This window comes from Podarcis erhardii (genome assembly GCF_964252035.2).
Source record: "Podarcis erhardii genome assembly, chromosome: 7".
NCBI lineage: Eukaryota > Metazoa > Chordata > Lepidosauria > Squamata > Lacertidae > Podarcis > Podarcis erhardii.
In genome coordinates this window covers 69,586,602-69,601,145 of record NC_138511.1, presented here as the reverse complement: position 1 = coordinate 69,601,145, position 14,544 = coordinate 69,586,602, and the positions used below count along the sequence as shown (strand labels likewise).

Below are 14,544 nucleotides of genomic sequence, written 5' to 3'. Positions count from 1 at the left end.
AAAGCACATTTCATCTATGTAGAACTATTATTTCTCTTATATGCAAGTTTATATAGATTTAATCTACAGTCGTACCTTGGAAGTCGAACAGAGTCCATTTGACTTCCAAAACGTTTGGAAACCAAAGCATGTCTTCTGATTGGCTGCAGGAAACTTCTGCAGCCAATCAGAAACCGCGGAAGCCCCGTCAGAAGATCAGCTTCCAAAAATAGTTTGTGAACCAGAACACTCACTTCTGGGTTTTGATTGTTGGGGAGCTGATTTGTTCGGGAGCCAAGGCGTTTGAGATCCAAGGTACAACTGTACTGGCTAACAACCAGTAAGGTTAATCTTTTAAGATTTCTTTAAATTTGGGGCACAAACTTCAAATAAGGCCAAGGTAGTGACGTCACCCAATTAAGTACCAAGTTCAGAGTACAGGGGTACCTTGGTTCCTGAACAAATTGGCTCCTGAACGCCGCAAACCCAAAAATAAGTGTTCCGGTTTGCAAACATTTTTTGGAAGCCAAATATCCGTTCCAGCTGTTGGCATTGTTTCCAATCAACCAGTCAGAAGCCACACCTTGGTTTTCAATTGTTTTGAAAGTCGAACTGACTTCCAGTACAGATTGAGTTCAAGAACCAAGGTACCATTGGAGTCACAAATGATTAATTTTATTACTCCCACAACAAACTTCCACCCAGTGACGCTGTCACCTTTTACATGCCTTGTTGTTTTCAACCTTACCTTGTTTGTTTCATCCCTTCTGCATATACACCTGTCACATTCATAATTCTTCACAACGCAACAGGTAAATTAGACTTCGCCAAGAGGCTCGTGTCACAAGAAACCAGTTTGCCTGAGGCAGAAAGGAAAGAGAGAAAATGCCATTACCATCTTAGAAGTCTGAAGCAACGAAGGTATTTCCATCATGCTGGATCCACAAATCAAACACGATCTGAGGCAGTAATGCTTCTGAAAAGCAGTTGCTGGAACCTGCAGGAAGGGGAGAGCGCTCTTGTCCCCGGGTCCTGCTTCTGAGTTTCCCACAGGCATCTGTCTACTATACAGTGGTACCTCGGGTTACATATGCTTCAGGTTACAGACTTCGCTAACCCAGAAATACTGCTTCAGGTTAAGAACTTTGCTTCAGGATAAGAACAGAAATTGTGCTCCGGCGGCGCGGCAGCAGCAGGAGGCCCTATTAGCTAAAGTGGTGCTTCAGGTTAAGAACAGTTTCAGGTTAAGAACAGACCTCTGGAATGAATTAAATACTTAACCCGAGGTACCACTGTACAGCAATTATGCCTTTCTGAATCTGCCTTAGCTCAGGAACTAACCAGCACCCAAAAAAGCAGTACTTTACTGGTATCTATAAGGATGTGACAGAGTATTACCTGCCCGAAAATTAAAGTGAAGAAGAAGATATTCAAGCTCGAAAGAACAGGTTTTTAATATAGCTTGGGCAGTTTGTTTTAAATATGGAAACTGAGTGCATTCTGTCCTTATGTAATTTCTATACACACCACCCTAGACATTGCCTGTCATTTAAAAGTGTAATAAACACAAACAAACAATGTGTTCCATTTCCCCCCCAAAAAAAATTCCAACTGAACATTATCACTTACCAACCACATATTCCACCCCTTCAGCTCCACATTTTATGTACAACTGTCATATCCCATTTGCTGCGGCTGTTTTCAGTAGCGGGCAGAATGGTGGGGCTGCATCGCTCACCTGACCTCCCTGCAGCTATGTTGCTGCTGCATCCTGGGACGGGGAAAGGGGAGAGAGGCGAGGTCAGCATGGTGCAAACACACCAGCAGGACAACCAGACTGGCTCCGCTGGTGTGTTTGCGCAGTGACAACTTGGCCACCACCTCACCTATCCCCGTCCTGGTATGAAAGAGCGACATAGCCGGAGGGAGGTCAGATGAGCAGCTTCATCATGCCTTCCATTCCGAATCTGAAGGTGCATTTCGCCAGTTTGAGAGCCCAAGTACATCCTGGAGACAGAGGCAAGCAGGCACCCCCCCACACACACAAGAACACAGTCTGCCCATTACCTGACCATTAAGGGTTCCCTCATCGAGAGGCGAGAGACAAAAGAAAAACCATTCAGAAAGGAGAGACCTCACAGCCCTGGACACAGTGTTGCTGAGCTCCGAGAAGCTGCTTGAACCTCTGGCAAACACAATAACAGTTCCTTTGGAAAATAATTAGGCCAACTGCCACCCACACACCCACACCCTCTGGCTGGGAAGCTTGCATCGTCCCCCTTTCCAAGTAAGCAGTGCTGGAAGTCAATCCTGGAAGTTGGGTAAACTCTGAACAGCGGACAATGGCAAACAAGGCCTGGGAGCCTGTCTGACAAGTTCCAGATTATGTAAAACACCCGAAAAAATCCATTGTGAACAAGGAAACGGCAGTCTGTTTCTGCCTTCAGCCAGCTGGCAAAAGCGGGGCTAAGGCCGCTTGCCAACTGCGAGAGAAAGTAATTGAAGCCCAGAGCGTTGCATCACCACATCAGCTCGTGATGCAAGGTGCCAGCGAGCAAAGCAGCAGTAGCACTCTGAGACAGCAATCCAAAAACATACTTCCTTTATATGGTATTTCTTCCTTTCCCTATTCAGATGTTGCAACAGGCTCTCCTGCAACACAGCTGCAGTTTAAGGAGTGTGGATGGCGCAAGGCAACAAGGCTTTCTGGAAAGCAACATCTGCAGGCAAGGAAGGATAGTGGGCGGCCCAAAGGTTCTGAGAATGGCAGCAGGACCTGTTACCAGCAATGTTAGCCATGCGGCTACATGTATAGGAGCCAGAACCTGGCTCAAATTGTTTGAGCCTAGTTTGTTTTCACTAACCACCGTTCCTTGAGCTTGGACAGCAAAGAGCACTGTGGGAAGTCCTAAAAGGAGAACAGGATGTTTTGATCCCCCCGATGCATGTGAAGGAAGCAGAAGGACTTGTTCCCCTAATGCTAAACTGTGGTTTAGCATTGTTTCTGAGCAGAGACCAAGTGTTTTTGCTATTTTTATTTCATGCACGTTCATCCATGCAAAAACAAAAAACACCCCAATACTTTGGTTTAGCCCAACCGGAACAGTCACTCAGTGGAGAGCTAGAAAGAGGAAAATGAAAGCTCAAAAGAAATTGTTCCCTTTTAACTATGCCTAAATTTTATTCAACTTAAATCCCGCAGGACCCACAAAGGCAGCCTTCTGTCATTAGTAAAGTCTCACCAATTTTACTGGAACTTACACTAACACACAGTAATTTAGCCATACTGTGCTTAATTAACTTAAGTTAACTTGCTCCACCTTTGCTTTGCAAAATCATTTTCAGGTTTCCCCACACGAAGAACTGAACCAGTTCCAGAGATGCGCCAAACCGATTACCAAACTGCTTGTGGTTTGAACTGAAACGGCTTCAGCTCCACCCCAGCCTAAAATGTTAATTATGTGCAAAGTAACCAACTGGATTTTGCACATTTGTGTACATGTGATAGATCTTCGATATCATAGCTGGCTGCTTTCTTCTATAGTGTTCTTACTATATTCATTTTAAAAAGGGATCAATCGTGCTGAAGGCATAACAATAAACTTGAGCAGGTGGTAATTATTCTTCTGGTCCTACATGCAGTCCAGATCCACAAGCAAGGAAGGGCGATCACATGATTTCATTCAGAGGCTCTCCAATATGCATGTGAATAAGCTACTAAGAACAAATAGAATCATAAACTTGTATAGTTGGAAGATACCCTGAGAGTCATCTAGTTCAACCCCCTGCAATACAGGAATCTCAATACATGGTCTCCCATCCAATTTAAACCAGACCGGACTCTGCTTAGCTTTGCAAATGTGCTAGCAATTTTTATTGCGGCACTGGAGGTCTAGATTTAAAGGGGCACATACCACCTCCTCCTCTCCTTTGCCACAGGTATGGGAAACCATTGGGCCTCCAGATGTTGCTGGCCTACTATTTCCATCATCCTCAGTCATTGGTCATGCTTGCAAGGGCTGATGGGAGTTGTAGTTCAGCAACAACTCGAAGGCAAAAGATTCCCCTCTCCTAGCCTAAGCTTCAGATCCAGAGTTTGATTTGGCTAAGGGAAAGAAACAGGTTCATGTCCATTAACCCCCAGCAGGGATAACAGCAGTACCAGAGGAGGTGGGGTTCAGCTGGGAAAGTGACATGGAGCAGGGTGTAGCCAGTGTGGTGTAGTGGTTAAGAGCAGTAGACTCGTAATCTGGTGAACCAGGTTCGCATCTCCGCTCCTCCACATGCAGCTGCTGGGTGACCTTGGACCAGTCACACTTCTCTGAAGTCTCTCAGCCTCACTCACCTCACAGAGTGTTTCTTGTGGGGGAGGAAGGGAAAGGGGATTGTTAGCCGCTTTGAGACTCCTTAGGGTAGTGATAAAGCGGGATATCAAATCCAAATTCTTCTTCTCTTCTTCAGGGTGGACATTGTGTCCTATTTTGCAAGAGGACAGTCATATATTTGAAAGGCTGCCTGGTTGTAAGTCTGGTTGAGAGACAAATCCAGTGTTCAAAACTCCCATTGTTCTAGGCGCATTTGCGACAGGGAATTTTATTAGTGCAAGCAGTTTCTGAGCTCTGGGAGCGGTATTGCACCTAAGATTTCAGATTAAAACTGCAGTGTGGAAGGAAAGGAGGACCTTTTTCTGCCTCCCCGTTTCCAGCTACTCTCTGAAGACTGGAGAAGAGACTTCATAAGAATATTAGTGGGGTGAGCAGGGGAAGAACTAGACCATGTGAAAAATGAACATAATATTTCAGCTGCAGTTCATTCATTTCCAGCTTTGTATTCTTGTTATAAAAAAGTGTGCCAAGACATTCCAGTGTTGCACCATGACCTAGGCTTAAGGTGCCATTTAGCTCCTAGCTTTCATATCTCCATTTCTAACACTGGATAAATCATCCTAAAAAGGGGGAGCATGAGAGGACCTTGAAATTGCCCACGGACAGTAAGCACATGGATAGCAGACTGAGCTGGCAGACAGGTCATACTCTATCCTATTTCCATTTAATTATAGTATTAATTACTAAATTTGCATCTATCCATAAAAATCAGGTCATGCAAATCCCTATCTTTTGCCCTCTTTTGGATTGATGCAGCTTGAGTTCACCAGTGGCACAGGGTTTCACCCCTTCGCCTCAACCACCCTCCCAGAAAATTCAAACGCCAGTCATCACGCCCCTCCTGCCACTTCAGTTCCTGAGGAAAAATATTGCTAAAGGCTTTGAAGAGATCTGGTCTCTCATAATTACATTAGAATGAATGGTTCAAACAAGAGTAGCACACCCTACCCAAAAATGTCTGGTGGGGCAAAGAAACAAACCTGCCAGATCTCCATACTGAGCAGGTAATTGCCTTAAATCCTTTTTCTTTCTTTCTTTTTGGCTGACTCACTACAGGTGCTGAGCAAGGGGTAGGAACACACCTGCTGTCACTTCAGCTTGGAGCAAGCCATTTCTCAGAGCCAAGCAAGAACTCTCCTCGTGGTCGGAGGCAAGCTGCTCCTTCAACACGGTTAATTCCTAGCCTGAGGCAAGTGAGCGATTTTGGGGCAAGGAGTTGCAAGCTGGCTTTCAGCCAAGTTCCACATTAAGCTTCGTGCACAGCACATATCCGTGTCACTGGTTTGTCTTTAATTACATGTATGCGGGGGTTGCTGATTTTAATCCAGGTCACCATGGTGTGGGGAGGGGAGGTTTATCATCCCCTCCCCCAGCTTGCCTCACTAAGACTGTCACAGCCCCTCATGTGGTTGGAAGGCTTGAAGGAGGAGAAGGTCCTCCACATTAAGAAGGAATTTTCATCCTAATGGCAGGTAGGTGTGGTGGCAGTGCCAAATTTTCGTATAAGCTAAACAAGCTATAGAGCCCCACTCTCTTGGGGGCCCCCCAAAAATGTCACTATTAATGTACAGGTAGGTAGCCGTGTTAAGGGGACACGGGTGACACTGTGGGTTAAACCACAGAGCCTAGGACTTGCCAATCAGAAGGTCGGTGGTTCGAATCCCCGAGACGGGAAGAGCTCCTGTTGCTTGATCCCTGCTCCTGCCAACCTAGCAGTTCGAAAGCACGTCAAAGTGCAAGTAGATAAATAGGTACCACTCCGGCGGGAAGGTAAACGGCGTTTTCGTGCGCTGCTCTGGTTTCACCAGAAGTGGTTTAGTGATGCTGGCCACAAGACCCGGAAGCTGTACGCCGGCTCCCTCGGCCAATAAAGCGAGATGAGCGCTGCAACTCCAGAGTCGGACACGACTGGACCTAACGGTCAGGGCTCCCTTTACCTTTAGGTAGCCGTGTTGGTCTGCCATAGTCGAAACAAAATAAAAAAAAAATCCTTCCAGTAGCACCTTAGAGACCAACTAAGTTTTTTATTGGTATGAGCACATAAAAGCTCATACTAATAACAAACTTAGTTGGTCTCTAAGGTGCTACTGGAAGGATTTTTTGTTTGTTTGTTTCAACTATTATTATACTTCTTAATTGTATTTCAGTTCAACAATCACTTTGATAAAATACATATTTTGTTATGTGCAAATGGCTTTAGATACCTATGAGGTCCATAAATTACCATATAGCATATATTCAACACAAAGAAACAGTGACAATTTGTTGTTGACAAAGGACAGCTGGACATATAAAGGGCCCCATTACCTTCAGTAGCTTAGGGCCTCATCAAACCTAAATCCAGCCCTGTGTGGTGTTATAACAGCAATGTGTCATTGAATTACAACACCATCTTTTGCTTGTCTATATGGAGAGGACAATAGCAGGTCCAATGGTCAAGAAGGCAACTTCTGCACAAGATATAGAAGGAAATGAGGATCAGATGGGGCTCGTCAGCTTGAGAAGGAAGCCGATCTAGGCTCCACTGCTTGGCGGGGCATCTCTGGGAGAAGAAAAGGCTAAGGAGGAAATCCTTCACAAGTCTAGAGTGGAGTCCCAAAGATGGTTGGATGGCGTCTTGCACACCTGCTTCCGGCAGCTCCTGCAGCCCAGCTGTTGCCAGATGTATTGCTCTGCTTTCCTTTGGACCACATCAACAAGGCCAAGAAGGGGGTCTTGTTGTCTTGGCAGCCCAGGACCTCCAAACACACTTAGGGTCATAAGAATGCAGCTGGGAAATTAGCCTAAAGATAAAAACTCTGAGAAATTAGCTTTGACCTTGGACATTTCAAGGATGTCGGCGGAGAAAAAAGTTACGCTTGAATTGAATAGGACATTTTATCTGTTGGGAAAGCTGCATGAACAGATAGATGCCATGGCTACCAGCGTTGATATTTTGGGAACAAAAGTAGGCATCAGTAAAGAAGTCGACAAGAATCCTGCACAAGAATCTTTCTTAATTGAACAAATTGAAGAACCAGAGAAGGAGAAAGTTGTTGTTAAAGTGATGCAAGGGGGAGCTTTAACCCTACAGAGACAATTGGAGGACTACAAGTTGAGGCCTTACATGACTGTAATTAGGAGAAGCCAGTTTTTGGAGATGGGAGCCTGGCTTGATTTGGAAAATGAAAAGTGGAGAGATCACCCTATGTGGGGATCAAATGACTTTTGGGATATGAATTTGAGCCAGGAGGGGACCAAAGTTTCTGGGGCCTTTGGATTCGGAAGAAGTGTGAAACAAGATCGGGAATACTTTATGGGCCCTATCTTTAATTATGGAAATCTGGCAGACTTGATAAGAAGGAATATGACCATCGTTGGGTTGGAGCTCCCCCGAGAACTATTTCTTAATATTAAAGATTATCAAGAAGATCGGCAGATGGGACATGAAAAAGACTTAAGAGCCTCGGATTTGAGATCTCCAGGTTGATGGACTGTTGTAAACCGATGGAACTGTTGGCAGCGGCCGAGACCGGGGAGGGGAGACGGTGAAAGAAAATTGGGAATTTAAAGTGTATATATTGAGAATTATTATTTTTTAATTGCTTTTAATGAGAGATGGAGAAATCGTGGAGTGGAATTTTTATGACCCATGGGGAAATGTCTTAAGAGAATAGGTTTAAATATATCAGTTTTAATGAGAAATAAGATTAAATAAAGTAAAAGTGGATGGCTAATTGGTGAAAGAGAGAATGGAAAATTACAGTATATTAAGATAAATTATTAGGATAAAAATAAAGATGAAGGATTTGCTGAAATATCTATTTGAACTAGAAAACAAAGAGGGGAGGTGTGAGGAGGGCAAGGAAATAAGTCATAGGAAAAAAATTATGTAAAGGTTTAAATTGTTTTTTTTCTGTTTTGATTGTATGTATTTTCTAATTATTTTTTTCCTTTTTATCTGTTTTTGGTTTTTTTGCTGTTTTATTTTTTGCATTTTTTCTTGGAAATGTCTTGGGTTTTTTTGTATTGTGTTTTCTGTTTTTTTATGTTGTAATGTTTTAAAACCTGAATAAATATTATTCAAAAAAAACAACAAACACACTGCCCAGGCTTGCGCCCCAGGGAAGTCACTTCAGTGCTGCCAATGCAGCGGTTTGACTTCACCCGCAGAGGTGCACTCCATTGTCTCTCAAGACAGCTGGACGCCAGCGGTGATGATCCACATCACCAAGGTCTTTGGGGGAGTCCCTGCTAGGGAGTTGAGGAACAGAAGGGACTATCCTGATCAATGACATAGCAGTAGCTGCCTGGGGGACCGGACAGGAGGATTCCACCCCATAACATTTTGTTGCGGGTCCCGCCAATTAAAAATGCTCAACGCTGTTATCTATTTACTTATTAAACTTATACCCTGCCTCTCTTCCCATAGGAGCCACAAACACAAATGCGATCAAGCGATACAGTCAAAAATAAAATAAAATATTTAAAACATTTTCATTAGTCCTCTGGCAGAGATCAGCAACTACATAGCAATGACAAGTCCATTTCTTTTTTGGCCATTTCCCTTCCATCGATTAGGACTGCATTCAAGAAAATAGCTTCCACTGCCCTCCACCACCAACCCCTGTGCTTTGGCAGCTGGCCACGCTCCATTTCCCGACACAATTGCTGCGTCTGGCTGGGCTCTTGCCAGAGTGGCTCGGTGCAGCATGTCACACCAGTGGCACTACCAGAGGTGCAGATGAGGAATCGCTTTCTGAGCCAAGCCAGAGGAGGCTTTGGGAATCTTCTAGAAAAGCTGCATTTTTTCCCCCAAGCTTCTGTTTGCTCATCATCTGTTTAGAACAGACTCAGAGAGCGTCTTTCATTTCCACCTTGGGAACTTTATTTGTTTCAAGCCCCAGATGTTAATTAAACATTACAGATGTTATTATTCAGACCTTCTAAATCATCCTACCTGAAAATGTAAAGTGGGCAGCCATGTGCGCTTATTTCATCGATCTAGGGAAGAGCAGGGGCCAGGAGGGCCTATATGCCACAAATCAGAGAGTCCCTGGTTCAAACCTCACCTCTGCCTGAACTCTCTAGGGACCTGGTGGTGAAGCCATTCCCTCAAATAAAAAAAAACACCCTATGATTAATTGACTTAACATGCCATTCATAAACCGAAAGCCATTGCTTTCAATGCTCAGACATGCTCTGTTCAGGGCAAGTATAATTTCCAGCGGAGCAGCCTCTGTTAGTATTTTTCAGCAAGAACAACAAGGAGTCTTGCAGCACCCTAAAATCTAACAAATTCATTCATTCATTTCTGTGTAATTATAAGCTGCCTTGCAGGGCAAAGCCCTCTTGAGGCAGCTTATGGATTATTAGTTTCACAAGAATGTAAGAAGTGCGTTTCTGGACGAGGCCAGTGGCTCAATTAGCCCAGCATCCTGTTCTTACAGGGGCCAAATGGATCACCCAGTCACAGCAGTGTCTGAACACACAGGCAACCTCCCCACATGCAAGTCTCAGCAACTGGTATTCAGAGACATGGGGGAGCAGGTGGCGCTGTGGTCTAAACCACTGAGCCTCTTGGGCAGGCTTCCTCAACCTCAGCCTTCCAGATGCTTTTGGCCTACAACTCCCATGATCCCTAGCTAGCAGGACCAGTGGTCAGGGATGATGGGAATTGTAGTCTCAAAACATCTGGAGGGCATTGGTTGAGGAAGCCTGCTCTTGGGCTTGCTGATCAGGAGGTTGGCAGTTCGAATCCCCGCGACAGTGTGAGCTCCCGTTGCTCGGTCCCAGCTCCTGCCTACCTAGAGGTTCGAAAGCACACCAGTGCAAGTAGATAAATAGGTATCGCTGCAGCGGGAAGGTAAACGGCATTTCCATGCGCTCTGACACTTGTCACAGTGTCCCATTGTGCCAGAAGCGGTTTAGTCATGCTAGCAAAAATGACCCGGAAAGCTGTCTGTGGAAAAACGCCACCTCCCTTGGCCTGAAAGTGAGAAGAGTGGCACAACCACAGAGTCACCTTTGACTGGACTTAATCATCCATGGGTCCTTTACCTTTTTCACCTATTCAGAGACATACTTCCTCTAACAGTGGAGTGTTCCAGCAAGACTCCCATCAGCCCCAACCAGCATAGCCAATGGTCAGGGATGATGGGAGTTTTACTCCAGAAACATCTAGGAGTCCACAGGTTCCCCATTCCTGCCTTTGGTAACTGGGTTTGTTTCCTATAAGTTTCTTCATCTAAACTCTGGAGCATTTTGCACAGAAACTAGGCAGCAGCTTCCTGCTGACAAGCAAGCCATGCCTCACCCACCATCACAAGGAAGGTTTGCCTTTTAGTTTGCACAGGAAACCGTGGTGATGATTAACGTGTTGAAAGCCCAAGCCTACATGAGATGGGAGGTTCAAAATAGGTACATCACCACAGGAAGCAAGTTGCCATTTTGAGGCCAGACATCTCAAAAGCCGTACAGTGATACCTCGGGATAAGTACTTAATTTGTTCCGGAGGTCCGTTCTTCACCTGAAACTGTTCTTAACCTGAAGCACCACTTTAGCTAATGGGGCCTCCCGCTGCTGCCACGCCGCCAGAGCACGATTTCTGTTCTCATCCTGAAGCAAAGTTCTTAACCTGAAGCACTATTTCTGGGTTAGCGGAGTCTGTAACCTGAAGCATCTGTAACCTGAAGCATATGTAACCCGAGGTACCACTGTATTCTTCAATGACTCGGTTCCTGAAATTCCTTCTGATGGTACAGATAAAATATAACTGATAGAATTCTACAAGATTTAGCATAACTGTGTGAAAACAGTAAATATCCAAGGATCCCCAGGCATGCACCTCCAGATGGTGGAGACCTCAGGCACCATCCTGGCAACTGGGCATCTTCACTTGGCCGCAAGTGGCCGATAGCCAGGTGCAAAATGCACCGGGCGAATTTCGAACCCTGCCTCAGAGAGGTACATTCCCACTGACAGAGCCCCAATAAGGAACCTCATGGCATTAGCTGAATTTTCTGAAGTCTTCAAGGAAAGCAGTAGTCTATCCTTGCAAAATCCCATCTTCTTCTTGCCTTATACACTTTCTTCAAGAAAACACTAGCCTTGTGCACTCTAGCACTTACCATCATACACAAATTTAATAAATAATATTAATAAATATCTTTATCAGAAGCATTTAAGCAGATGCTAGGTATCAATCCAACGAGGATGGTACAACTATGCTGGCCGGGGCTGCAGGCTGGTAAAGGCTGCTATATGGATACATCATCAATATCTGCCAACAGAGGATACACTTAATGTATCTGGTGCTGTGGCATCGAGTCCATAGCAGCTTTCACCACCGTAAATCTATTAATACCTTTAAGATTCCATTTACCGTATATGTGTCTGTAAAATTATATTCCCAACTGCCCCAGGCCATTGCTTTTCTCAGTATACTCACTCTTGTGGCACGAGTATTCAGTGCTGCCTTGGGCAATTTTAGACTCTGGACTAAACTGGTCTCACGCACCACCCCTCTGGAATTAAGTGGCCCTTCACAGAGGCCCTTTTTGGAAAGAAATGCCTGCTACTTCGCTTCTTCTGAAACATGGCAAGCCAGCCCTAACAAACCTGGGGGATTGCAACATGCAGCGAGACCACACAGGCCCTCCCCCTAATCCAGTAGCAGAAGCAACACCCAGAAGGAGCCCCAGTATTAGGACAGCAGTCGCCCCTTCTAAGCACCAGAACCATTGGCAGGCGCCCAGTCAGGCTGACCCCCAGCCCCAGCCTTTGTCACTACATGGTGAGTAGTTTTCCAGAATGCAATAGCATCCGTATTCCATTGCAAGGAAAGGAAAGTTTGTGGGCTATCCCTGGAATATTGAATTACTCACAACTTTTACAGTTAAAATCAAGAGCTCGCAATCGCAGGCAACCTGATCCTGGGTGTCTGGGAAACGAACGGCTGGCTCCAGAGCACCAGAATAATCTAGTTTATCTCCCTATTCCTTCCTGCCACCCTTTGCTTCTGTTTGGGTCTACGCTGGCATTTGGCTCCCTATGCATGGGGGCCTTGCCATTTGATACCAGGGCTGGAAATTTGCCACCTAGGAAACCCTAGCTAGAAATAAGCAAAAGAGGATCTGCTTGCTGCAAATTCTATACAGTATACTGCTGCAGCACGGTTCGCTGGCCAAGTGGAGTGGGAGGTATAAATTAATGGGCTGGCTAAAGCCTTTTGTAACTTTAGTTTTTCAAGCCATATTTGCCAGCCTTCTTGGAGCACTGAAAGGAATGGACCAATGGTCCGTCGACTCCAGCACCCTGTTCCCACAGCCGTCACCCAGTTGCCTGTGGGAAACCTGCCCGCAGGACCCTGAGTGAAACAGCACTCTCCCCAGTTGTGATTCTCAGCAGCAGGCAAATGCAGCCATTGTGTTGGTTCAGACACTAGGCGCTACATGGACCAATGATGTAAGACAGTCTGTTCCCGAAGAACAAGTCAGAATTGGAGGATAAGTTGGGAGGCAGGACCTGGAAGAATCACCAAGAAGACCTGGGCTCTGCAGCAAGTGGGTATTCAGAGGCATACTGCCTTCCAATGCCGGAGGTGATTTCTGGAGGTTTAAGTTAACAGCACCACAGGCCCATTCGCTTTCATTCTCTGGCTCAGACACGGGTCAAATAGGTGCATGGGAAGAAGAGAAAGGCAGGCCAGGGGAATGAAGAGCAGGTCCACCTGCATATGAATAAGCAGCATTTTTAATGAATGAATTTAAAAAAAAAAAGCCCACATACACATAGAGCCACATTTAAGTCTGCCCAGCCAAGTTTCAGGTTTTAGAAGCAGCAGAAAGCAGAGAGAATGTGATCAGCACACAAAAAAGCAGGCGGGGAAGAAGGTGTTGCAAACTGTTCATCTGTTTTCACATTCAGCAACGCCTAGGGTGGACACTTATGCCTCACCGAAAAAGAGAAAACTTGTGACCAAAAGCAGGCCCAAAGTTGGCATAACATTTGCACATGCCAATTTACAAGTATCTAGATGCACATTTCAGAAATAATTGCTGTGATTTAAAATAGAGCATATTGAGTCAGACCATTCGATGGTCCCTTTAGATCAGTGTTGTCAACACTGACTGGTAGCAGCTCCCCAGGGTTTCAGATGGGAGGGCATTCCCAAGTCCTACCTGGAGATGCTCAGGATGGAACATGGGACTGGTGTGTCATTGCGCGTGTATTCTGCAATGTGTTACTGACCAAGTCACCGCATTAGCGGTGGCTACCACATCACTGCTGTCTGGAGTGGCTCTAAAGCAGCAAAAGGGAGGGGGCATTCCCGGAGCACTTGTGGTATGAAAAGGTATGGGATTTCAGCAGGAAATTACAGGATATGAAGCTATCCCAAACTTTTTGCAGGTTCGAAAGCAGGAACATGTACGGCTCCCCAAAAAGCATCATGAGCACAATGTAAAACCAACAAAACAGTGGTATAAAAGCATTTTTCAAAAAAATAATAATAAATAAAAGCAAGATCTAAGGAAAGGCAGGGCAAAAAGATACAGCTTTGCATTATATGTATTTTCTTTTGTCTTAGAGGAAGCAGGGGGTGGAGGTTGAAAGGGATGTGCAGGATAATTACACAAACAGTAATGCTTGTTACCTCAAGCTGGGTATTCCAAATGAACGTTATTTGGGCTTGACTGTTTTGAATTAAAATTCCCAGGGCACATGCCAAATAAATCCACCTCACAGGTCTGGGAAAGTTAGGCAGGCTCGTTCCTAGAGCCTACAGAACACGAAGTATAGCAACACAGAGATAACAACTAGAGTATGTGAAGGAACCGCAATTTGTGGTGGTGTTCCTTGCACCTCCTCCACATCAGGAACAGTTCCAGGCCAAGACATTCTGCTACCTGAAAGGGAGCCTAAAAGCCTTCTCACCCGCGCTAGGACTGGCAACATTCAAAAAACGTTTCGCTGCCTCATTAAAAGGCAAACCTACCAAATTTGTATTCTGAAACAAAATGCAAACCAAAACACAGGTGCCCTTCAAAATTCATACCTCTCCGAATTTGCGGTGCAGTTCCCCAGCCAAGTTATATGTACAAAAAATGTGTATGGCAAGGTAAAGTGTGCATTGTAAAGCATGCAAAAGCATGGTTGGATTACTGCAATGTGCTCTGTGTGGGGCTACCCTTGAGGCTGG

The 14,544-nt window shown here is 45.2% G+C and overlaps 1 long non-coding RNA gene across 5 annotated transcripts in view; it reads right to left on the bottom strand.

Annotated features, from left to right (window-relative positions):
* LOC309346195 overlaps positions 1 to 14,544 on the bottom strand; it is a 38,840-nt gene that overhangs the window by 20,120 nt on the left and 4,176 nt on the right. For all 5 annotated transcript variants that reach the window (XR_014158446.1, XR_014158447.1, XR_014158448.1 and 2 more), the window contains exon 2: positions 728 to 839. This is a non-coding gene — a long non-coding RNA (uncharacterized lncRNA). The remainder of the gene's footprint in view (positions 1 to 727; positions 840 to 14,544) is intronic.